The following is a 27,182-nucleotide window of genomic DNA, read 5'->3' on the forward strand; positions in this document are numbered from 1 at the left end:
AAGAATCACAGGATGGTTTGGGTTGAAGGGACCTTAAGGCTCAACCAGTCCCAACCCCTGCCCCGGGCAGGGACACCTTCCACTAGAGCAGGTTGCTCCAAGCCCCTGTGTCCAACCTGGCCTTGAACACTGCCAGGGATGGGGCAGCCACAGCTTCTCTGGGAAAAGTCTGTGCCAGCGCCTCAGCACCCTCACAGGGAAGAGTTTCTGCCTCAGAGCTCATCTCAATCTCCCCTCTGGCAGGTTAAAGCCATTCCCCCTTGTCCTGTCCCTACAGGCCCTTGTCCAAATCCCCTCTCTAGGTTTCTTGTAGCCCCTTTAGGCACTGGGAGCTGCTCTGAGGTCTCCCTGGTGCCTTCTCCTCTCCAAGCTGAACCAGCCCAGAATGCACAACTTTAACACCACTTCACAATTATTTTTCACTGCTTTTGTTCATATATTATTGCAGGCTTCTACATCAGCCAGAGAGTTTGCAGGACTCTATCAGACTCCATCTTCACGGGAAGGATGATGTGTGTATTAGGAAGAACTTGAGAAACTAATAATAGCATAAAGAAACATCCATATATGTGAATGGATGCTTCACACGACACAATCCCACAACCCCACCCAACTTCAACAGTTCATACCAACGCTTAGAACCCAGCTCAGGTTGCACAGGTTACAGCCCACAGGACATGTCGTCAAGCCCGTGACTCAGCAGCCCTCTTCTCTAGAGGGAAAAGTGGATGAATTCTTGTTGTCGCTCTGCAAAAAGGTGGATCTCTGCAGAGAACATCATACAGCACATTGGCAGCAAATCCAGGCGGTCTGAAAATCATCAGGCCATCTGAGAACCAGTGTGTCACGTCCGTAATACCAGTTTGGCCATACTGGCCCAAAAACTGCAGCGTCGAGCTCCAAACATGGTACTAAGTAATGTGTGAAATGCCATTTGATGGCCTAGCTGGAGACAGAGTTGGAGACATTCACGTACAAGGAATTCAGTAGTTAGCATTACCAAGCTTTAACTGTCCCTCAACTTAATTCGAGATTTAATACTTAGAACTGAATATGGATAAGCAGGAAGCATCCATTACAGGCAAACAGGATGAACTGGTTTTTCACCATAGACATCCCAACAGACTTCCAGCTGCAGCGTTTGTTTTTTGGGGGGTGAACTAGTGCTGCTTCTCAAAGTTGTTCGCATAGACACAAGAGTCAATATAAGCTAAAACCACCAGAAAAGGTTTTTAAACCACCTTGATGAACATGAGGTGGACTGGGAATAGACAGACTGTTAAGAACACACTACAGTGTCTTCCTGTGTGACGCCAGAAGCAGTTGAACCTTCTTCCTGCCATGAAGTGCTACCAGCCTTCGCACTGCTGAGCAGATGGATCCACACAGTGAGGTGGTTTTGCAGCAGAACCTGATGCCTAGATGAGGATCTTTTCAAAGTTGTTTGGCTGCCTGCTGGCACAAGCATTGTTATAGAGAAGTGTTTTACCAGCTATGATAAAATGGGGCTGAAAGCCACCAAAAGGTAAAGGTACACCATTCAACATGTTTCAAACCACTGATATGAGTTGGCCTTGACCACAGGGCAGGCGGCGCTCTGCAGTGCTCGATGACATCATTCCTCTAAGGGCTCCAACCCTCTTGTGAGCACAAGCCCTCCTGAACCCCAATATAACTTCCCCTTCCTCCAGACTAAAGTCTGAAGTCAGCTCAAGCCTCACGTGCCAAGTTTCAGATCTGACATCAGAAATATACTGCTTGGTTTGACACTTGCACCATGTCACTGAGTGCATCTCAGATGGGACAAGCAACTCCATTCTTCTCAGGTGGATGAAGTGCAGAGCTCCACCACATCTTTCCTGGCTAGTGAAATAAGATGTTAATGGTTACAAGCCACTAAGCCTCCACTCTTCCCCTGTTCCCCATCTGTATAAGGTCTCTCCAGGGAGAAGGATGGAAAGGTCACGCCTGACACTCTGCAAACACTCAACATCCTCTCTCTCTGCTGAAAGCCTCCAACAAACAGGAATTCAGATCAGCAATGAACGAGTGAACCAAGCGTTTGAGAACCCCTTTGTTAGGGCCAACCCTACGAGCAGGTCCCAGCTGTCAGTACACCAAATCGCACAAAGATCTTTCACTGTTGTACATACATCCTAAAACAAGCTGTAGTAAATATGGCATCAAATATGGCTTTTGAGGACTAACAAAGCACTTGGCTTTGGAAGAGGAGTGGCAAAAGAATGAAGACAAGACTGTAATTTTAAGTCAGTTGCATTAATATTTAAAGACTACTCGGAATGACTATTTCCTGCCACGATTGAAACTTCTTCATAATGATTTTCCTTCCTACTTTTCCACCCACTCAGCAAGATTGCTCCTGAAAGTTACTTCCATTTAAACAAAGCTGCATGAAGATATTTCCCTAACAGTGACTCAGTCCAATTCCAGTATTCATTTCACTACAACATAGTTGGAGGCACGGGCACAGTTGTTTAATGAAAGATACAGGCTTGAAAGGAAATTACTAAGTGAAAAACCCAAACCAACTGTGTATCCTACACACTTCAGAACACTTGGGACCCAAGATCTAAATCACGACCTCACCTCCATCAGTAAAATCACAGAACCAGAGCTACAAACCAGCTTCTAGGTGGTGTTGAAGGCAGCTGCCATTCACACTGTGATCAGTAGCAGAGTCTAGCGTGAAGGAGGTTTAATCACTTACCAAGCACTCGTTATGGCACAGCGACACTGCTCACAGCCACCCAGACTCCTCAATGAAGTCTTAAGTCTGAAAGCAGCAGCAGTAAAGGCCAATGCAAACAAAAGACTGGTGTGAAGAAGCCAAAGCAATGCTTATTCCTACCCTTCAAAGAAAAAGCTTGCTTCCCTTGCACTGGAAATCTTTGACCTACTTGAGATACTCTGGAGACCTTTCCAAGGTAAGAACAAGAGCTGTCAAAATCCTGGGTTGTGGCACAATTTCAGAAAATCTGTCCAAACTGAAACTGGAAATTAATCCAGTTTCATTCAAGGAGACCTGATCCAGGCCTGTGTGCGGTTTTGATTCATGAAGGAGGCAATACATGCTAGAAATCAAACTGCAAATGTTTGATGCATGGATCAACACCCTCACAAGCAGAAGTAGTTCAGCCCTACATTCCTTTTTCCTTCTTTTAAGAAGAGACCTACAAGAAAGCCCCATTTTCTGTTGGGATGGGTGATCTCATCCCGCTCTCTACAGAAACAGGAACTCCGTTTCTCAAAGCAGCTCCACGATCATTGCTTTAGGACAAGGCACATGCCCTCTCCCTGGATTTTCCAACATCCACCCCACGTGCTTCTGTACACTTTTTGTAAGACTCTTGATCTGGAGTGTGCTTTCCAGACAAGATCTGCTACTTCCCACGTGACTTCAAAGACTACAGAATCCTCCAGAGTTCCCAACTGACACGTTATAAACATACGGTTATGAGATCACCAGCTTCCACCCTCATGCCGTGTAAAAAGCAGAGCCTTCAGCAGTAGAAAACTGTGCTTTGCCACAGATGGGGACAAACAGTTTGCCCTCTGGAAAAGGCAGAGCAGGCAGGATACAGGTAATGAGGAGCATTTTGAAACCAGGGCAGATATGATGTGTTCACTCACGTTCTCAGCACCTGCCAACGCATTTTATTAGCTTACATGCTTAAGTTTAGAGGAACAAGCTGGCTTTGTGGCCTCTGCTTTACTGCATGCACTAACAGCTTCCTAGACGTCAATGCTCTCCCTATATTAAACCACAATTAGTAAACCTCTCACAGCTTTGCTCTCTTCTGTGTGAACACACATCTCCATGGGCTTCAGACTCCTTTATGCCTTCACCGGCTTATCGCTTCCCTCCCATGATGTTCCACTTCTTGTCCTGATACTGCCCAACGCTACCTTCCAACTGGGTCCAACAAAAAAGTTTTTTTCCAAAGCCACCCCATTACTCACTCCCGGCAAAGTTGCTGTCCTACTAATGAGAACATAACAGAGTTATGAGCTCTACCCTATTCTTAAGGGTGAAAAATCAACAGATAACCAAATATCCTATCTTGGTCTGACTTGGAAGAGGACCTGCTCTGGTGCTTGGCTACTTATACCCACTAGCGGAAAGAGAGGATGCAGAGGCTGAATGCTGCCTCCACTCAGCCATGAGAAATATACTTCCTTTTGTCTTTTTCTCTCCAACTCAAGATCTTTCTGGTTTCCTAGAGGGTCTTCTACTACTCCCTCAGTAAGCCTCCTACTATGGGAGTGTACTTCAACTCCCTGCCTGTATCCCAGCAGTACTTCCACCAGAGGAGACTGGCATTTTATCTGTGCTTTCCCAAACAGCACTAGACTGACCTGGTTTCAGTGTCCTACACGTTGTGAAAAGCAACAGAAAAACTGAAAAAGGAGGTCAAAATTCTCTGTTGCAGATTAAAGGTGGTAACAGCACTGACAAAGCTGGCTGCAGGCTACGCAAGCAGGCGCACGTCATGTCAGATGTCCCACACTTGGAGATTCTTTCCAACTTTGAAGGCTATAGAAGCCTTTTAAACATCACAAGTGGCTTCTGTTGAATCATTTGACCCAACAATTTAATCTTCAGCTTGTAGAGTTAGTTTTGTTCAGGAAAAAACGCCTTACGAGATGAGGCTTACAAACAGTATTTAAGTCTAAATTGCTGGGAAGGGAGAAGGATGGACAACTGCAGATCACTACACTCATTCACTACTCATGAATGCACAGGACTGTCGAGTTGGCATCCAACAATTACAGTTTTTACAGAAAGGGATGAACCCAAATGAACTCACACCAATTTCCATCCTAGGGAAGTGAACTTCCATGAAGCCTTTTCCTCGAAGACCTTGTGAACGTGCTGAAACACATTAATTGTATAATCCTCAACTAAATATGTTGGCAAGTTACTTTTCCAAATGAGTCTTGGTTGATCGTTTCACCAAGAGTGATCCAAGCACCCAAGTTCATTCCTGAACTTTGCTCTCAATATGCTCTACAAAAGCTCAGCTCGAAAGCCACGAATGCAAGGGAGGGGAAAAAAGCAATTTGGGTCATAATTTAGCTCTTCCACATGAAGAGAGCCAAAGAAAAGACCATTTTCCAGGGAAATGGTTTGTGTGATGCAAGCTAGACTCATTGACTTCTCTTCCCCATTCGAGTTTAAGCCCAACATATGCCAGCAGCCATGCATGCATATTCTTATGTATCATTAAATGGTTTGGGTTGGAAAAGACCTAAGATTATCTAGTTCCAACCCCCTGCCATGGTCAGGGATGCCTCACACTAAACCATGTCACCCAAGGCTCTGTCCCACCTGGTCTTGAACACTGCCAGGGATGGGGTGGCCACAGCTTCTCTGGGCACCCTGTTCCTGTAGCAAAGTACTACAGACCACAACCCATCAGAAAAGAGGGTTGGTGCTATTTATGAAGAGTTGGATTATGCTGGAACACATAATGAACACTGGAATAAAATGAAAAAAATCCCCTAATGAAACCTGAGCTCTGCATATTTTAGGTTATTTTTTGGGCTCAGAAAAGAGCAACTGCCAGATGAGCTCCCCTCGATCTCGTGAGGCTCGCTGCAGGAGTCAGCAGCACAAACCCTGGCCAAGCCCCTCGGAAGGATGCAGGTGTGCAGCCCACACACGCAGCTGCCTGTGCAGCACCAGCCCCACACCGCATCCGCGGCGGCCCAGGAGGGAACCGTCCCACTGCACGAGGGTTGTGAGATCTGCCTCTTGATAGCACAATAACCGACCCCCGCTTCCAAATCCTGTCTTCTAAAGGCTTCTCAAAGATTGGCAAAAAGCCTGACATTCAGGATAGCATCTTTGCTTGCAAAACAGGCTGCGTATGGCTGTGTAAGATCAGATTCCAGCAGAAATAGAGATTTATGAGGGTGCTACAGAGAAAAAACCTGGCAGTAGCAAAGGGTCTACAACAGCCCTGAGGCAGGATGAGAACCCTGCAGACGTTCTCTTCTCTGATATCCAGGCATCACATACACCTATATTTTTTCACCTTAAAATACTAGGTTGCTTCACACCAAAAAACAAGCTGCAGATATACCTACACCATCCCCTTCCTTTCAGGCAATGGATGTGAAGAAGAAAGGGGCAAAGCCTACCAGAGACGAGATGACTTTTAGACAGCCACATGCATCTTCAAGGAATAACTCACATCAGGTAGATTCAGGTGTATCCATGGTGGTTGATGGATGTAGTTTGCAGTTACCGGTGTCAATGATGAGCAAAATTCTCAACAAGACAACCACCACTGTGGCTCGGGCCTTGGAGCAAGCTTGGGTCACCGGCTGCAACACCACTTTTGCAGATTTATAGCATGATTTAACACAGATGCACCTCAATAATCTACGACTGTTTTAATTGTGCACTGCCTGGCAAGGAAAAGCAGCCTGGAGGATGAATTGCAGACAGGCTCAGGGAGCTTGAAAAGACTGGTAGATTTGGCAGTTAAACACAAGAAAAAAACCCTTTGCAGCATCCAAACCATGAAGGGCTTTCTTCTGCTTTCAGAAAGGAATGCAAGTATCAATTTCAGAGCCAACACAGCTTTCATGGTGTGTGCGTGTGGGGCGGGGAAGAGCCTCGTACTAGAAGAAAATTCCTTGTGAACTTGAGGAGACACGGCCAAAGAAGACTGAAGACCCCCTGATAGCCAGGGGTAGGTAGAAGCTGTGTTAGTAAAACCCAGGTGTAGATGAGTAATTCAAAGAGGTGCTGAGAAGCATTTGGCCATGCGTGAAGATGAGCACAAGCACCTATCAGGTACGTGTTTCCCCTGTGGAAGACCACATTCATGTCGAGTGCCACCCAGCATCAATAAAAAGCGTCATTACAAAGCAGCAATGAAGTGGGATTCAGATGCAGGCTCTTTGTACCCCAACTCGAGAAGAGCTTCAGGTCCCCAGGAGTGGCTTGCAGCTGCCTGGTAGGAGCAGGTTGCCTCTCCTCTGTCCCACCTATACCCAAGGCACCTCAAAAAGCAAGGACAAACAAGCAAATTGGTTCCTGCAGATTGGGACACCAAACCTCTGCCAAGGCTTACATCAGCTCCTAAAATAAGTTTCAGATGCTACTGGCCAGATTCAGGATTTCAGCCTCTGTAGCCAGGTTGAGTAGAGACCTGAGATGATGCTCGCTGGCGGTCTGGAGCAGTAGTGCACCCAGCACTTGGTATTAACCAGCGCACAGATAGAAAGATGCCCAGTACATCTATAGTACAAGGGGTGATGGGTTTAAACTTAAACAGGGGAAGTACAGGTTAGATATAAGGAAGAAGTTCTTCCCTGTGAGGGTGCTGAGGCGCTGGCACAGGGTGCCCAGAGAAGCTGTGGCTGCCCCATCCCTGGCAGTGTTCAAGGCCAGGCTGGACAGAGCCTTGGATGACATGATCTAGAGTGAGGTGTCCCTGCCCATGGCAGGGCGTTGTAACTAGATGATCTTAAGGTCCTTTCCAAACCATTCTATTATTCTACACAGCTGCAAAGATAAAAAGACTGCCAGACAGGGAAGAGCACATGCTGTGTCTTGTCAGTGTAACACATCATGTTAATGCTGCTGAGCATTTGCACCTCAGGAGACAGAGGTAAACTACTCCAGCTTCTCACAGCACTGCATGCTAAGTACAGGTGTAAGGGTGCTCTCAGTGTACATTACACAAAGCAGCAAAGCCTTAGAGAAAACACCACTTCCACACATCAGGAATGAAGTTCTGAAGGTGCATCAGAAGTAGGTGGCTTCAGAAAGGAGCTTTATTAAATCACCCAAGTCAGTGCAAGGGTTTAGGCACTAAGAGCCAACACACACCATAAATCAGGCAAGATTCACCCCAGCTTAGATATGTCCTCCAGGGATGAACACCAGCAATGGGCCTAAGCAAATTTGGCTGTAAGAGACTATGTGCACCCACATCCCACTGTGGGGTTGCATTCAGCATCATTGAAACTGAGGAAGTTGTTCTTCACCATCGCACCACCTCGCATGAAGAGAAGACAGAAAGGAAGCCTATGAGAATGCAACATGACCAAGAACAGTGTAAGGTGGGTAAAAGTCACAAGTATACGCTGCACAGCCTCTGTAGCTAAACTTTAAGACCTGGACTCGCCGGCAAAGCCCAAAGGCCCCATAGAAAACAGGGAAGCAGACAACCCTGCCAAGTCCACGCGATCCATCCCTCAGACTCTCGACATTGCCCAACAGACTTGGCCCCTGTCTCCAGGTTGCTCATCACCAGAAACTCCTCGTAAGAGCTGGTTAATGAAATGGAAATGCAGTGATGCAAGAGATGGTGAGCAGGAACATCAGCATCTTTTACCAAAACATAGATAATAATGGTGATGCCAAAAGGAGAGACGAGTAGTGTATTAAGAGAAAACACAAGAAAACTTGATACTTAATGATTTAATGTACATATGTTTTCATTTTAATGCCTGAACTTCACCTCCTCCTTACTTGAGGATACTGCCTTTTCTGGCAGGCATGGGACAGAAGATCAGCCCATGCCATCACTCATATAATTAGATGTTTAGCAGGAATTCAACTGACATTACCTACATATTTTGCTTGCAACTGAACTATGTCTCAAAGAGGAACTATGTACCGGAGACCTATATACAGAGAGAAATCTCACCCAGCCTTTAATGTGCTGTTTATTTGGAGGCAAACAGTGGTGACAAACCTTGTGACCACATGCAGAGGTTGAAGAGCACAAGGTAGCTGAAAAGGTAAGAACTGGGACTCCCAAGTAATAAATCCTGCTTGTTTGGGCATAATAAATACATTGCTTCAGCCTAAGCAAACAAGTCTCAGAGCTGCTACAAAGAAGGAGCACTGCCAGCACCCCAGTTCCCTGCCATGGCCTCATTCTCTCCCACCCCTCTATGTTTTGTAGGAAAGGTTTTTACTGCCATAGCTCACTTCTGTTAAAAACTAACAGAGTTTAATATTTAAGGCGCAGTTACACTCCAAGCCTGAAACCTGCTGCAGTGATTTGTCTTCCCTTCCCGTTATGGGATTATAAAACCTTCATCAAGTGAGCACTGCAGCAGTGCTACAGCCCCAAAACAAACATCAATACTCCCCCCTTCACCCATTCTACAGGGTAGCATCCTTATGGCATAGAAAGAACAACCTTTTCCTTCCTCTCTGAGATTTACAATTCCCTGGTTTTGGCTCTCCCGACTGCGTATCCTTAAGAAGCAGTTCAGCTGTCAGACAAGATTGATCTGGATGGCCTGTGCAACCAGAAGATGCCAAGAATTACCTCCAGACCAAGCAAAATACCCACTGGTGAAGCTCACCCCCCTTGCAGGAGAGCCAAAGGATGCTTAGGAGCTCTGTGGAGCCTTGTGAAACAAGCCTGGCTCTTGCTTTTTTAAATTTTTATTTAAACTTTTTATTTCTTAATAAAGCAAAGGTCAGCCCTTCTGCTGGCAGCTATGACCCGCCTCCTCCCCAGTGCAAGGTGCAGCCTGGGGTACTGCTTTGTTTTGTGCCTGGAGTGGCAAGATCAGCTCCATAAAACCTGTACTTCCTCGGCAGAGCCATTAGACACAGTAATCCCAAAATACACAGCGAGGCAGTTGTGTTTGTTCACAGAAAGTCAATGTTTGTGCCTGGTTATTTCCTCAGAGTGGCAAGGAAGTAGCTGCTACAACCAGCCCACAGCACACAGTCAAGCAGAAGCCATCGAGACTCCAGAGAAGAAGCTACACAGCTAAAAAAATGTAATACTTGAAGGTTTCTGTTGTTGGTTGGTTTTGGAGGTTTTTTCTTCCTCAAATCTGAAGGCAGCAAGTTGACTCAAAGGTCTTCATGCGCTGGAAGCCTTCACATGGGTGGGTGTTTTAGCTTCTTCCAGATTTATTAGCAAACACCATCCCATGCCCATCGTTTTCCCACCCATGCTTCACAGGATGCAGCTTCTTTATAGAAATCACCAGGACCACTTGCTGAGATGATCTCCACAGGCTATGTAAGGTAGGGCAGCATCAGGAGAAGCAGCCTCTCCACACTGGCATCCCATGTAAAACCATCCAGCACACTGAGGCATGACTGGGGGACACGAGCAGCGTAAGGTGGCAACAAATACTCTGGTTTCTCAGAGCCACAGTCTTGAGATAAGCTCTGGAGGTTTCTTTTGGCTGTACCCAACCAAACAGAGGTAGCCAGACATCAACCCACCCTTGCACCAGGCGATGGCCAACGTCCTCACCACACGAGAGGGTGTTAATGCCAGCAAGGACATGCGGCAATCCAAAAACTCCCTGCACACCATGGAAAACCAGAGTGTTCTCTGCCTCCACAAAAAGGAGGCCTGAAGATGGGCAAGAACAGGGTCCCCTTCCCACTGAGTGCCCAGACCCTGTCCCACACAGCAGGGCCACTTGGTGCCTGCAGCTTGCCAAGCAGCCCCATTTTTCAGTCACAAACAATAGCTCCAAAGCCACGTCCAGCTTCCACAGCATGCTTCTTTTCATTATCAAAGCCAGATGTACTCAGTAACACCACTGTGCTAAGGTCATGGCAGTGGATTTACTTCATGCCAGCTTCTACTGACATTACTGATAACCCTTTATCTGCATTTCAGCGCCTTCTCACCACCTGATGCTTAATTCTCAGGTCAAGAAACAGTACTCAGGCACTAAGCGAACACCTCTGCTAGGTTTGCTGGTTTGGTTACAACCAGTTAGATTTGAACTCCACAGTGCCAGAAGAGGATCATCCCTGAAGTTCTCCAGCACTTAAAATGAGGATACTGAATGCCCAACCCACAACATGTTGAGTATCAAGCAGCAGGAACAAGCAGCACTGACACAAGTGTTCAAACTCACGTTGCATTTGATGGAGCAATGTCAGCTTAAGGAGGCTGCAAGCTAGAAGAGAAAATAAGCTCAGAGATGTTTCAGGTTTGGAGAGGTAATTTTACACGACAACTGTTCCTCCTTCTCCCCCTTCCCTCATCTTAAGGACTTTGCACAGTTCATAGCCTGGCTCCTCTGTTTGCTGTAAACTTGAGACATGCCTATGTAAAAGGAATATTGTACCAAAACAAACAAATCTTCCACCCACTTGCAGACCAGCAATCTAATAGGAAGGAAAGGCAAGGCACGTATCATTAAAACTAAAAATACCACCTAGAACAAACCAGAGTAAAGTCTTGTGGTTAACAAAAAGAAATATTTTGCTCCATTGCTCAAGGAATGAGACTTAAGTGTTGGCCTTAGCTGTGTTGGTACTCCTCCTGTTTTGCAAGCTTCTAACCCATTCGTGTGTTTCATACAATTATAGCATGGTTTGGGTTAGAAGGGACCTTAAAGCTCATCCAGTTCCAACCCCTGCCACGGGCAGGGACACCTTCCACTAGAGCAGGTTGCTCCAAGCCCCTGTGTCCAACCTGGCCTTGAACACTGCCAGGGATGGGGCAGCCACAGCTTCTCTGGGAAAAGTCTGTGCCAGCACCTCAGCACCCTCACAGGGAAGAGCTTCTGCCTCAGAGCTCATCTCAATCTCCCCTCTGGCAGGTTAAAGCCATTCCCCTTGTCCTGTCCCTACAGGCCCTTGTCCAAAGCCCCTCTCCAGGTTTCCTGGAGCCCCTTTAGGCACTGGAGCTGCTCTAAGGGCTCCCCTTCAGGAGCCTTCTCTTCTCCAGGCTGCCCCAGCCCAGCTCTCTCAGCCTGGCTCCAGAGCAGAGCTGCTCCAGCCCTCACAGCAGCTCCGGGGCCTCCTCTGGCCTCGCTCCAGCAGCTCCACATCCCTCTTGTGCTGTTGCCCCAGAGCTGGATCAGGACTGCAGGGGGGGTCTCCCCAGAGCGCAGCAGAGGGGCAGGATCCCCTCCCTGAGCTGCTGCTCACGCTCTGGGGGTGCAGCCCAGCACACGGGGGGGTTCTGGGCTCAAGTGCACACTGAAGCTGGGTCATGGGGAGCTTCTCATCACCCAACACCCCAAGTCCTTCTCCTCAGGGCTGCTCCATCCACTCTCCCCCAGCCTGTGTTTGTGCTGGCGATTGGCCTGACCCAGGGGCAGGACCTTGCCCTTTGCCTTGTTAAACTGCATAAGATTCACATGGTCCCACCTCTCCAGCCTGTCCAGGTCCCTCTGGATCCCATCCCTTCCCTTCAATGTGCTGACCGCACTACACAGCTCAGTACAGATCCACATTACTGTAGTTCCCATCCTATAATGACTTAAAATCAGTGACACTGCAGAAAGAAGCCCGAAGATTTCTCAAGACTCAAACCAAGTCCCTGTGATAAGATTAAGGCAACTCATCTGAGTTTGGTGCAGAGATGAGAGGACACATCATGATTTCCCCTGCAGTAGCAAAGGGAGAAACTGAAGCCAACGCCCAGCAAAGAAATAAACAGCAAGCAAGGAGCGATGATCACAGGAGGTCCTTGGTCCCTGAAGCTGGAGCAGAAAGCTTTGTTCTACTCTTTCACACTCACCTAGTTTCAGAGTTAAGTTTATAGTTGAAAATAGAGATGCAACACAGGTACTTGCAGAGCTTATTAGCCAAGCAAAGCACATCCTGACAACATTCCTTTGCCCTGCAAACCCATGGCCTTGGTCTAGTTATGACTGGTAGATTTCTTCACGTTGAGCTTTAGCATTTATTTCACAAGCACTAATCTTGTTAAGCAGAGAGACAACACCTTATTCCACCCTATTAGTTTTAATATCATGATCTAAACCAGGAAGTGTTTGTTTGTTTTCCAATGCAGGGCTTTCCTGCTAACCATGGGAGAATCATAGAATGGTTTGGTTTGGAAAGGACCTTAAGATCATCCAGTTCTGGTACCCACGGCTCACAGAACAGTGCATCAAGTGGGGCATCTCATCATCATCTTGGAGCTGCAACCTTCAAAGCTCATTTGAGGTTAACCAGCATCCTTGTTCACAGGACCAGCACGACTTCCCCAAAGACAGAATCCCAAATAAAGTGAAACTCAATACAGTTTTAGCATGGCCAACCTGGACATCTACATCAGAAAGGTCTTTTCTTTTTCTAAGTGACATTTCCATCACTATGCAAAAGAACCAGAGCTGGAAGAGCTCTTTTGTCACAGAAAATGTACAGGCTTGATTCTCATTCCACTGGAAAAGAAAGTTTAGGAGAGAAGGATGCTGAGGACAATCTGACATCTGCTGCCTTTTAAAGGAAATGCTAAAAATCGGACTTCCTAGCATCTGAAGCCTCAACATTAAAGTGGAAAATAAACTCTCAACCATGGTGGTCTGGCTATCATCCCTCTGCAGGACGTGTCTCAGACGAGGTGAAGCTGCACATGGAAATGGAGACAGCCTACCTTTGTGATGGATCATCGATTGACCACGTCTATAAAGCACAAGTCAGATGTCCAACAGCTGCCACAGGCTCCCCTGGGGACCTCAGTACATTACCTGCACTCTCTAAAGTGATTTACTACAACACTGCAAACCTGCTGCTGCTGCTTGAGGAAGAGAAGCTGACAGCAACCAGGTATTTGCTTTTAGAAATGGCTTACCATCACCTAGCAGCTGGCTGGGGAGCAAGTAGGCCAGCCCCTGTCTCAAGCTTGTCTGCTCTTCTTCCACAGGGCACAAGTGCAAATGTAGCAGAGCGTGATCTAGGGCCTCTCACAACAAAGGATTTCTGAAAGGAAACAGAAGCTGCCACTTCCAGGAGTGGTTTATCTGAGCACAGCTGGGTTACAGCAGCCACCGTTCACCACTGATTCAACCACATCAGAGTTCACTTAATTGCTGCTTGGACCCTTTTGATTTCCCCTGAAATGCTACCAAATACAGGGGACACCACCCACATATCCTCTGTCCTCTTACACACTGTCATGCTGAGGAAATAAAAGGATTGAGATTTGACAGCCCTTTTACAGGAATTATGCCCCAGATTCCTGTGGTAGGTACATGTTAGCAGTGGGTTTTGGTTGTTTTAAGGAAAGGTCATTGATACTGTATGAGTTTTTCCAATTCATGTGCACATACCTGAGCTATGTGGTGATCAGATATCCATCTTTTCCTGGTGGTGGGGTTTTTTCCCCGAGAAAGCAATCAGTGAGATGAAGCATCCATGCACAGCTCAAAAACAGCTTTCACAGATCTATTTACGACAGCACTACCACAGAGTTTGGGTGCGAGTCAAAGCTCCATATGTACTCTGCTTCTGGTTTTGATCTTACAGTAGCTCAGATACATGGTGACATGTTTAATATTCCATCAACTGCAAGTGCTGAAGCACACAAAGAGGGTTCAAAGTGATGAGAAAAACCTCCAAAACCTTAGAAGTGAAACAATTAAGCATTTACCTCCAGATTTCTCATGGCCCAAGGGATGTAAACAGCAAGCAAACCTTTCTCAGCCAGCCATCGCTTTATGCTGGTAACATTCTCTTTCCACTTTCCATGTGCTTCCTAGTGGCTGCATTCAGGTGAATCCCCAAATGGCTCCACCACTCCCCTAGAGCACTCCACAAGCCCGAAATGCTGTTTCCACATCACAGAGTGGTTCAGACTCCTCCACCCCATCCCCAGGGATGTAACAGACCATGATTAGTCTAGGCTAGTGCAGCCTTAGTAGTTTAGCAGCCAGGCTGAGACGGGCTAAAAACTGAAATTAGGCAACTCCAGCCCAAAGGAGGCTCCCAGAGCTGGCAGCCATAGGTCAGGGTCACAGATCTTCAACTACAGGGCAACACCCTGCCCGTGAGGCAGGAGAGAGCTTCCCAAGCGGTACCAGCAGCACCCTGGCACCAGCAAGCACACGACAGACAAGCAAAGGGAAGCACAGAGTCCAAGTACTCCCAAGCCTGGTGCTGGGTGGAAAGGAGAGATTTATAACCCGTATCCGCAGGGATGGGTCAGGCAGAGCATAGCCTGAGCATACCACCACCTCCCTACTCCTCAATCTGACGTGTTCCTGGCTGCCTGCTCTGCCCGTGTCCTGGGTACAAGAAGGACAGAGTTGGATTCTAAGCCAGGCTTTACATGTCTCCTTGGGAGTGATTCAGCTGAAGGAGACAGAGATAAGCTGGTTAGAAGAGCTGAGTAGCCTCTAGGTTACCACAACAGCCATGCCTCATACATACGCATGAGATGGTTTATCCCATATAACATCTAGCTACTCTAAAAAGCATCTTCCTGTTCCTCCATCCATCCAACACCCTCAAGTCTCTCCATTTCACTGGCTCTGGCACTTGTTTGAGCTCTCCACAAGCCAACACCACAAGCGCACAGCTTTCCATCAGGTTTCTGAGCTGCATCCCTACTGAGAGGTTAAAGAAAAGCTTCAGAGATAGCCTGAAGAAAGGTACAGATAGATGGTATCATCCTTTCCAGCAGCAGCAGGTTGTCACACACTGTTGTTCCACTAAATGAACAGCTAAAGAACTCATGCGCAATTGGACATTTATGGTTCTTCTAACACCTTAAAATAAATGCACGTACTCCTGCTAATTTTTAGAAGCTCTTCCCATATCCTGTGGTATAACAACAGAATGCCAAGAACATAAAGGGTTTCAGCTCTGTTAACTGCCGTAGCAACAGCTTTCACTGAAGCTGTAGCCACATCTTCCACCCTCACATGTTTTCAAGGCAGAGCCTCCTTCCCTATCCCACCAGGAGAAAACAGGATGGGAAACGGTGAATTTCCAAATTGGCAGATATTTGGTAAACAAACTAATTTGGTAGCATTTTGGAAAGGAGTTATCTAGCACATACTTACAGGAGAAACAAATTCAACTTGTTGTGCAAGGATGACAACAGCCAGTGACTGCAGTAGAACCCAGCAGGCACATGGCCCATGAGCTCAAGCCTCATCCAAGCTGGCCTTGAACACTGCCAGGGATGGGGCAGCCGCAGCTTCTCTGGGCACCCTGTGCCAGCGCCTCAGCACCCTCACAGGGAAGAGCTTCTTCCTTCTATCTAACCTGAACTTCCCCTGTTTCAGTTTAAACCCATCACCCCTTGTCCTATTGCTACAAAGACAGACTTAGCCCGTACAGTGCTAACTGCCCAAGTAATGCTAATTCTCATAAGACAGCTCAATCCCACCCCCCTCCAACAGCACATTTACAGAAACAGTAAAGCCCCTGGAGAAGGCCGCAGAGCGTACTGCAGCACCCAAGGATCCATCAGGGCTTGGATGGAACTGCAAAGCTTGCACTGGGTTTCAGCAAGGAAATGAAAATTACACTGACACACAATTGTTCCACCCCCATCTTCGCCTTCACACATTTCTTGCAGGTCAATTTTAAAGAATTAAGTCTTGTTCAGCTAAACATCTGGTGGCTGTTGCTAAAGGAAACAGACTCTGCAACAGTTGAGCAAAAACAATGAGTTACATAAAAGCCAGACTGCAAAAGCAAGACCCAGCGTTCTGCCAGCCAGGGAATCAAAAACATTACATGAAACCCCATGTTCAGTTTTGGGTTAGAATACGATGAAGTGAGCCCATACACACTACAAAAGCCACAAAGGTTTGAATTTTCTTTAAGTTTATGAGAATACAATCATGCTGTGTTGTAATTAACTTCCTAGCTAGTGCCTTCCCAAAGATTTTCCATAAACAGGCAGAGAGAGATGAATTACAGCTTAAAAATGGACCAGCTCAGCTCTGGGCATTTTCAGATTTAAATCAAGTCAGTACAAGTTGAAGAGTTATAGAAGATGGTTTTGGTCATTAACTATTTAAGTTAGGGGCTCCCCCATGCCTAGTGGAAGAATACTTTTTTCCTTGGAGCACCCTTTTTGGTCACTGCCCCCTTTTCCTTGGGGCTTATCAGTGTTTGGAAGTTGAGAAGGGGCTCCAACACTATCACCATTCATGTCCCTAGACCAACTAGATGCCTTCTAAGGTTACAGATCTTCAATAGCAGCTTTACAGATCATGAAGTCCCATAGCAGGAGAGGCAGCATTCCTGAGAACATCTCAAAGCAGCACAGCTCTAACACACTGGAATTGCACTTCACATTATGTACCTTTCTACAAATAGATATTGCTGCTCTTTGAGGAGAGCTTCTGCACTTAAATAATCCAGAAGCCTGATGGATGACTAATACAACTAGAAAGCTTTGTGTACAGGAGGGTATTTAGCTACCACACATCATCAAGACCGCTTTCAACATGCAGCCAAAGAACAGCGGAGGCACCTCCAGCTTTCACTGCTGTCTCCCTTTGTTTGACATAGGCTCCAAGACTTTGGTCCTAGCTAGCTTCCTTCAGTCCCATCTAGACAAGTCCTCTCTGCAGTCAACCCCAATCGCTTAGAAGCACAGCGTTCTCCTGCCCAAGCCACCATCAGCCCAGGTCTATCCTATACCACTATGGACCCGATCTACTACTATACAGAAAGCTGCTTCTACACATCACTTGGTGAGTAACTGTCCAAGTCAAGAATTTAACCATTTAACCAGTGGTCGCTGCTGCTCTTGTTCATTTATGCTGTCCAGGGAAAATAAAATTGGCCCTAAAGCCAGACTCCTCAGGTTGGAAATGGCTCACCAAGCACACTGGAGGACAACCTGGCAGAGTCAAGAGCTAACTCCTCACTCACATGGACAATGCCTGTTTCCTCAGCACAAACGCAGGAGTGGAAGCACTGGTTTCACCGGAGCTGGGAAGAAGTCAAGCCAGCGCACTTCTGCTTTTGGATCCTGTGGCAGGGAACACGCAGATGAAGGCACAAATGCTCCTTGAAGAAGTAATGCCATGAGTCAGGGTGCTCACTTACAGGAATATGGGCAAGCGGAAGTCATGAAATGAGAAAACCATTTAAATATCAAATTTAAATAAACATAAGGATAAAAGCAGGCAGGAAGGGGATACAGCACAGGCAGCTTGGGAGCAAGATCCATGCTGAGACAGCGCCACTTTCCAGTGTCTCGGAATTGATAAGGGATTTCAGTAATGCATTATCAACTTATCTTTTGTATTTAACACAGTAGAAGGCAGGGCCCCTCATTATATCACTTAGCATTCATGCTGCCCGGCAGTCTGAGCTAAGAATCCACATCCTCATCTGTGAGTGAGGGGGGAACAAATGAGACATCATGAGCTGGGTAAAAGCTTCACCCAGGCGAAAAAGGCACACTGCGATCCCAAAGCCCATGGAAATAGCTTGGTGCGTTAAAGAAGAGTTCCCAAGATCCCAGACATCTTACAGGCGGGATAAAGAAAAACAAGAGGGTGATTTCAGTCACAGAAGAAACCCTCCACAACATCACAAAGCTTTAGACCTCAGGGGCTTATCTTTAAGACAAAACAACACAAAATGAAGCACAGTCAGATGACTACAGTCTCCATTGGACTCATACTAAGATACTAAAAGCACCGTATTGCATCAGTCTGGACTGCTCAAACCAAAGACTTGTCAAGCAGTTAATGGCACTCCTAATACTGACACCAAAAAAGTAAAGCTAAAAAAAAAAAATGAAGCTGAAAAACAATTTGAGATACAGTATCAAGCAAAACTGAAAGCAGATTTCTCCTCCAGGCTGGAAGCTACTGAAAGTGTCAAATCATTGTCTGTCTGTCCCCTCCCTCAACTGAAATTACCAAAAGGCTAGAGCTCATTAAGATTCCTACATACAAAATTCAAAGTGGAAACTACAATTCAGAAAGAATTTGGTTTGTCACATCATTTTGTCCAAACATAGAAAGAGTATTTCCAAAGATGCACAATTATGACCCTAAATTTAATGTCCTAACTACTTAATCAGCATCACTTAATCAGACCCCTTCCAATCTGGCATTCTACAATTCTATCATTTGCCCATTCCATGAAACCAAGGTATGTATCCACACTGGAATGAGTCACTCTCACCTACAAATGTTATTCCTTTTGATTTCACTGTCCTAGAGAGGAAAACTTTCCCAACATCTTCACTTTCGAGTTTTCTGCTCATTTCATAGATCAGTTGTAACAGAACAGAATTTAGCCCGCATTTTACTTGTCACAGTGGAACAAACTGTACATATATACAGAGCACATTAACTTTGCTACTGGGCGAAGAGCTGAAGCTCTTTTAGAGAAGCTTCAGCTCACCACAGAAGAGTCTGTACTCTCCCTGACTTTAATCCTACCCAATTTCCTTGTTGCAGATATTCATCACTGACAAGCAGCACTGCAGCTACCTACTTCTCAGCTCAACATGTATGTTCTAAAAATAAAGCCAGGGAGAGTAGGTGAGGGATGCAGAGAGTAACTTCCCAGAGAAGTTACTTCAGATGAAAAATGCTGACAAAATTGAGAGGAAAAGAAAATTAAATGGAAATAAGGAATAAGAATTCAACAACTTGCATTCAGGTCTCTAAGCATCCTTCTACAGGCTTGACAGATAGTTCATGTACCCTGGCTGTAAGTTACAGGTTTTTTACAGTGTCTTCCCTGGATTTGGTTTTTGAGTTGCATGCTGAGATGCTCCAGAATATCAAAGCCACATGAGACTCACCCCAGTTTTGTAACTCACTTCTTATGTTTGTTATCTGCAATCACAGGGCAGTAAGTGCTGAGGCACAGGAACACCAGAGCAGCCGGCCAGGCATATCTGTGGTGAATCTGGAAAAGAGGAAAGGACGTTTTAGAAAGTCTCCGCACAACAGTTCATACAAGCAACTTCTAATCTTGCTTTATTCTGCCAAAAAAAGAAGGAAAAAGCACTGTTTGCAGTTTTCAGTTTGATATGCCAGCTTCCAAGTATACTGTGGATAAAGAGGAACCAAACACCACTTCTTATAGGAAGATCTAGTATTTCTCCTTACCCCACGTTAGGGCAAACTAAAAGCTTGCTGTGCAATAAGGTCACGTGAGTTTTAGTTCAGAAGATGTTTTCTTAAAATACAGATGTTTCTGACTCTTCAGTAATTTTAGTTGTTGGTAAACTGTTTCCCCACCCTGGGAAACAGGTTCCCAAACCTGAACTCTCATGACGCAGCATCCCTGAGCTGGCTCCACCTCCCGCGATGCTTCCAGGCACTTTAGCCAGAAGGAAGCATAAGGGGTTTTTCATTTGTGTGCTTTTCCCCTGAGATAACACCCTCCAGAGCACACAGCCCACAGGGCAGAACAGGGCCCAAGCACCCATTTCCGAGGGGAATGTGCTATAACAGAGATGTGAAGGTCAAACCAAAATGAAACTCTTTCTGGAAAACTCTGCCCAGGGTGACCAGACACACACTGTTCTGCATTCAAAACATGGGCATTTAACTTCCTTCGGTAGGAAACACGTGGGTTGTTCTAACAAAAATTACAATTTTAAGAAGCAACTCTAAGTTCTGAGAAGCTCTGACCATCATCTAAAAGACGGGTTCTTCCCACACGCTGAAATACGACGTTAAGACTCCCTTACAGATGATGCTCTAACACAGGCTATAAGCAAGCAGGCTCCCCAGTGCGGAACAGGCATTCCAAGCCTGTGCCACTTATTTCCGTGACTGTTACAGCAAGGGTAGAAGTTTAAGTTCCACACTAAGCTCTCAAACTACTCGTTCTGTAAGCACACAGGAGAAAAACGGGCCTTCTTTACCCTGGCCACAGCAGAAGGAAACCGTGCACTGGAGAGATGTTTGCTTTCTCCAGCACCAAGTGCAAGACAGACCAAACTCGCTATCACCACACTGCCAACAGGCGCCACTTCGACTGCAGCACACAGGAATTTGCTCTACCTCTGCTCTATCCTTTCATAAGCTTGTTGTTAGCCCAGCCCAGGTCACATACGTGTTCTCCCAATGTCATTTATGAGTTCTGTCCTCAAGAAGCTAGGAGGATTGCTCAATGGCATTGTAGGAGACTTCAAACATCTCCATGAACTCACGAGAGCTGTCATTAACTACAGCTTGTCTACAATTACCCAGCACCGGCTCCTGAATAAAGCCAACCACTGCCGTGAGGAGCACACCACCAGCGTACAAGTGGTGACTGACACCCATGAAAAGGCATTGAGTAGTCGAATATATCCCCAATATTAAGTTTATTGCAAAGCATTTAAGGTGAGCTGTTGTTCTATTTGAAGCTAAAGTTCTCCCAAGTTATTTGACCAGGTCAAAGGCTGCAGCCAGGAAGAACCAGCCAAACTTGTCCCAAACGAAGCCCTACGAGAAAGGGAAAACACAAGCACCTATATTCAGAGGGAGAGAGGGATTGCTGCTTTATTTAGTTACTTGACATTGCAACCCTAAAAGTGCTCTTGGGCAAAGAGCAGGAGCATCCCATTAATATGACAGTCCACAGATTGAAATACAGAACACTCTTTAACCCAGGGAAGTTTGCTCTTTTGCCACTTTGAACACACTCCAGTTAAAACTTTGAAATAAAAACCAAAAGCTGTGCATAAAAAATCCAAACTAGATTCATTGGCCAGAAACTGCCTCAGTTTCTTTACATAAATACCAACCTCTAATAAGAAGTGGCATCTCCAAACAAGGAAGCTAAACTGAATACAATTTATAACCCGCTCCACAGTACAATGATTTATTCTAGGAATAAAAGTAGGTAAATCATCTCATGCTATCCTGAGGTTCAGGTTTGAACCAGGGGCTAAATATTACTTGGGCTCTGCTTGAAGAACAAGAGGATAGGCATGGTATGGAGGAGGAAAAGTGGAACATGAGGAACCCCCCTCCGCTGGCCAGCTTCTGGCAGCGGCTGCAATAAAAAACATCCCCACCTCACACAAGACATTTACCAACAGATCTTTTGGCTGCAGCACAGCAAATATGACTCCTCCCATGTTCACCCAGACAGGGCTCCAGCGTCTTCACAGCACCCTAGGTTCAGAAAGCAGAGCTCAGCTTCCATCCTTCCGCTGGCCACACACTGATGGTGCTGGGTTCACCCAGAAATCCTGCCTGGTACTAAGATGGCTCAAGCAAAACACAGAGGAACCCAAAGTAACAAAAGGCTTCAGCTCCTGACTGCAGCACACGTTAAACTTACCAGAGAAGCCAGGAACCAAGAATGGCATGAAACAGAAAGCCACCTCTTACAGCAACAAAAAGCAATGGTTAAGGCACAAGAATATGTGGACAACCCGGTTGGAGCACAAGTTTATCATGGTAACGAGCTCCAGTCTTTCCTTTGCCAGAAAGCCTCGCTGCCCAAAGCCTAACATTATGCAGAGTCCAGGGATCACATCCCTTGGTGAAGGGAAGGCTAAGGCAGCTGAAAGAGCAGCCGCAGAAAGCAGAATAACAGTGAAAGAGGCAATCTGAAACCAAGAACAGCAAGAGGGACCCTTCCCACTTTTGACAGATAATTAAACTTTTTGGTGTTTAATTAGCACCTTCAGGCATCGAATAGTTTCCTGTGACACCTCCTTGATGGCCTTAGGCTCAGAGACACACATCTCAGCTTGAACTCAATAGATCTTGGCTTCGAACAGCCACACAGAAGTAACACAGAATCCTTGGAAGGGGATGCTCTGCTTCCTGTCGGGCAGCTTGTTTCAGGAAGAAGAGTTATTTACTTTACAGAATGCCAAAGCCAGAAGGATACGGGGCATTTGGGGGAGCGGAGCTGGGCACGGGTCCCATGCTCCTGTATTCAGGACATACTCCTCTGCATCGCTTGACATAACCACAGCAAAGCCCAACCTTCTCAGTGGCCCATGAGCAGCACTTCTCTTCAGCCCTCAAATGCCACAATATTCAGAGAAACATCATCACATTGGCTGGAAAGTCCGACAGATCCCCAAAACCTCTTCCAGCTGCCAGTGAGAGAGAACCAGGCTACACCAGAAGCTTTAAGAGTTGCTGGATGTCTTCCCCCATTAGTTTTCAAAGCAAGATACAGATGAGAAGCTTGTTTCAGTTTTAGAGTAAAAACTAACATCCCTGAAGGCAGCTTAGGAGGAGATGATATTCGCTACCTTAGAGTACACAACCAGGTCTTTCATCTCCTTCGAGGGATGGGGAAATCTGTGCCAGCCTGAGCCAAGAAATGTGATTTCCAAGTGCAGTGCTTGAAAACTCTGGGGTACACCACAGACACTTGTTGGCTCCTGGAGGAGGACATTGCTTTTGCTGCAGCAGGGAACATGACTCTATGACCCCCTTCCTTATTCGTTCTTTCAGGAAGCTGGTACATGGACAGTTTTGGGATCTTTCGTACTTCAGCTCATTGTTATTTTACTACCAGTTAGCAACACAAAACTTCGAGTAATACTTTTACATACATTTATAGTCTTACCAAATCAAGGCATGGGAACAGTATTAAAATTCCAACCTAATGGACACTGCCCTACTCCAAAGTCTTTACATTATCCAGCATGGCCAAAAAGGTAAGATGTCCCCCAATGGCATTAAATGATGGAACAAAACCTCAAGAGCAAACACGATGCTCCACACTCACATCGAGCTCCAACAACAAGAACCTTGCTCAGTAGTGCACAGAATGTGAAGTTCTCCAGATACAAGTGCCTTATTTGAAGAGCATCCCATCAGTCCTGGATCGGTGTATGTTCAGGTGAGCAGATTTTCAACCAAAGTGTTCCATGCCCATATGGAAAAAATCTGGTCTCTGTAGCCCATTACTGCTGTGCCAGAAAGCCTGTTCAGGAGACCTCAACGCTGCCAGACAGCTCCAGCATAAAACTTTAAACCTGCTTCTGTTCCAAGCCAAATACATAAGCATTCCAAAGCCTTGTCTAGAATAAGGCTTCCATTCCCTCTTAGAGGGCACCAAGCAACCTTGGTGTAAATACCAGGTTCATCAGTTTTGCTTCACAGCTCAGTATTTTCTTCTACTCTCACACAGACCTTTAGCCAGAGCTAGTAAAAGAAAACCTGCAACACTTAAAAGAGCAAAAACAAACCCCAAAATATTAAGACAGTTTCAAACCAGTTTCAGGCTTTCAAGAGGTACTGACATTTTTAGACCTCACAGGTGGTACCTTCAGCAGCTGGGGGAACTCTAGTGAGAGCATCTTTAGATATTAAAGTGTCACTTCAAAGAAGCAAACTCCTGAAGTCTGACTAATGGCTAAAGCCATTAAATGTAGGAATTTGTAGCATGAAACATCCCTCTCCTATTCTGCCAATGCATAAGGAACGGCTCTTTGGGAGCAATAAAGATGCCAGTATGACAATTCAGGATGTGCAAACTTAAGCTGCATTTTATGTTGTGTGAAAGTAAGAGGAAGGAGCAAGTCCCCGTTTTTAAGTTCAGTCAGACAAGAACAGCTGGAACGTATCTCCTACACCTCCACCCATAGACTGCTCTGGTTGCTTAACAGTTACAGAAACCGTCAAGAGATACAGCTCAGAGGACAGCAGCCAAACACCTAAAGCCATGTCCTCCAAAAGCCAAAGAGGTGAAGAACATGGCCCATCTAGCTTAACCTCTAGCTTGAAACAGCAGCCATAAGCAGATGTCTTGGAAAGAGAAAAGAGAGCAAGCATTTGTAACTTCTCAATGCACATTTCCATTCAGGTTTTTACTCCTGGGCCTCCCCAAACCAGTTTGGGCTTCTGGGTGTTCAGGAACAATCAGTGCAGCCTCTTCATGACATGTCCGGTTCCTCTATGAACTTGCCTGGAAGTTTTGTATGCACAATAGCCCTTGGCTAGTTCAACACGTCTACTATTTGCTGCCTGAAAAACACCATCCTCCAGCTTCTAAACCCACCTCCTGTGAGCTCCATCTGACCGCTCCTGAATCTCACAGCACTAGTAGACCGTCCTCCCACATCCACCAGTGATAATTTTGTTGACTTGACCTAACCCACTGCTGACCCTTTGATGTTAGCTAGATAGAAATAACCCCTTCTTAGAACCAGCCTGGAATGAAAGGGAGCTTAAAGCTCATCCAGTTCCAACCCCTGCCACGGGCAGGGACACCTTCCACTAGAGCAGGTTGCTCCAAGCCCCTGTGTCCAACCTGGCCTTGAACACTGCCAGGGATGGGGCAGCCACAGCTTCTCTGGGAAAAGTCTGTGCCAGCGCCTCAGCACCCTCACAGGGAAGAGCTTCTGCCTCAGAGCTCATCTCAATCTCCCCTCTGGCAGGTTAAAGCCATTCCCCCTTGGCCTGTCCCTACAGGCCCTTGTCCAAAGCCCCTCTCCAGGTTTCTTGTAGCCCCTTTAGGCACTGGAGCTGCTCTAAGGTCTCCCTGGAACCTTCTCTTCTCCAGGCTGAACAAGCCTTCTTGTCAGAAGGGAAAGAGCAAGAGACTAACTAATAGACTAAATAAGCATCATCATGTGCCGGTTAGCTATGAATATAATTATTTAATACTATTTCCCAATTATCAGTAGATATTGAAACCTATGTCTAGTGACAGCCGAGCAGCAGTGAAGCAGAAAGGACCTGAACTCCACATTAAGGCTGCCTGCCCTCAAAACAGGGAAAGCAGCAGTGTCAAACTGGGAAAAGTCATACCTCGTTGGGTAGATTTTGCTGCCTTTTCATCAAAACTAAATCTGCTCCACACCTGGCAGCGAGCTGGACACAAAGCTGAATGCCTTCACAACCGCAGCCTTGAAGCAAAGCTCCTCCTTGCACTCAGTAATTTGTGAATTCCTCCCTGAATACACCCCAAAGCTGACATCTACATTCATTGTAGAGAAAAAGACAGCCTTTATTCTAGCACTGTATTGGGCACTGCTCAGAACAGTATTTATTGTCTGACACCCAGGTAAAAACCCCCAAAACCTAAAAATACTGCTGCTTGCAAAACCCATTTGACATCTCTCTCTCAACTCCCTTGACTCATGAGTAGCCCACACATTTCAAATGCAGCAAGGGACTGCTGCAAGCAGGTCTAGATCCCAGTCTTGCCTTTACAAAAGGAAAGCAGCAAACGTTTCTTGAGTTATTCAGTGGGACGCCTGACTCTGATCTTGGCGTATGTGAAGGTTCCACATTCCTAGCAAGCTGCTGAAAGCCACTTCTAATGAGGGACAGGAAAGCCCACCTTTTGTTAACAGCAGACCATTGAAGCCTTCAAAACTGGTCTTTGTGATGAAAGGGAACAGAACAGTGCCTCAAATAAGACAAGAAGACTACAGAATTTAGGGAAAGCACACGGGCAAGTTCAGGTAAGAGTCTACTCACGACACCCGTAGCATGATATGAAATTCTTTATACCTTTTGGCTCATCAGGAACAGAGCCCTGCTTACTCTAAACTAAATTTCATTATATAAAGTTACTTATGTTATACCCACTTGTGATAATTCCAACATGGAGCTAGACTACGTGTTTCCAGAAGCAAGGAATCATTCATTATTACATGGTTCAATGACGTCTCAGCCTGAGCACACAGAGATGTTATGGCTGTGCTGAGGACGCTCATGAAGGTAACTATATTTCATCCTTCCAGTGCTCACCTCCACTCCTGAAATCCTGACCAGTTGGATACAGCCTCCAAAGCTTGAAACTCAAACTGGGAAAGCCCACCCAGGGAGTATTTTACTTTGCACCTCCAGATGACTTAATCTTCTCCCCCCCCCCGCAGCTGAAAATAAGTAACAGAAGAAACAAGAAACAGTAGCCTGAAGAAAGGTAGCATGTGGCTCTGGGGAAAAACACCACCCATCGTAACATGGAACATCTGCTTTTTGCTCTTTTTTTACCGCGGAGCAAAAGAAGAGAGACTCCTATTTGGCTCCACCTGAAACAAGAGCGGGGGGGTAGCCAACAAGACAGCACCAAGTACGAGCCTGGGTGCTGTGAGTTGAGAGAGGACCATGGAAAGGGAGTGTCCACCTCGATCAAACATTGAGTTACCATAAATATTTAAAAGTAGGATTTTGAACTCTCACTAGCTTATCGAAAGAGGCTTTAAAGGAACACTCTGATTGCAATCTGTCTTAAGTGCCTCTACACACTCACTCGCCTTACATCTTCCTCTGACATGCACACTACCTGGATCACACACTGCAAGATTACTACTATCACAGTGCACTGTGTTCACAGTTTGGATTTTTTCTCCCTCTTCTTTTCTCAGGTTCTCTTTCTGGGTTCCATGCGTCATGCAGTTGACATTCTTCTAGCATCTGCACAAGAAATGCTTCCACTCCCAGTCCCTCTGGGAAAAGAAGCCCTGAGTAGAGTGTAAAAGAAGTTGTCCCAAATGGTATTTACCTTCTTCGACACCGTCGAGTCCACATTCCCAGTGTCAATCCCAACC

At 46.1% G+C, this 27,182-nt stretch overlaps 1 protein-coding gene across 5 annotated transcripts in view; it reads right to left on the reverse strand.

Moving 5' to 3' along the window:
• Positions 1-27,182, reverse strand: part of CSNK1G1 (casein kinase 1 gamma 1) — a 107,941-nt gene that overhangs the window by 67,745 nt on the left and 13,014 nt on the right. For 3 of the 5 annotated variants that reach the window (XR_003993302.1, XM_030498352.1, XM_030498349.1), the window contains exon 2: positions 19,509-19,615. The gene's annotated coding sequence lies outside the window, so the exon portion shown is untranslated. The remainder of the gene's footprint in view (positions 1-19,508; positions 19,616-27,182) is intronic. The other 2 variants (XM_030498353.1, XM_030498350.1) reach the window with 1 other exon arrangement.

This window comes from Strigops habroptila, chromosome 9, assembly GCF_004027225.2.
Source record: "Strigops habroptila isolate Jane chromosome 9, bStrHab1.2.pri, whole genome shotgun sequence".
In the NCBI taxonomy this organism is placed as follows: Eukaryota; Metazoa; Chordata; class Aves; order Psittaciformes; family Psittacidae; genus Strigops; species Strigops habroptila.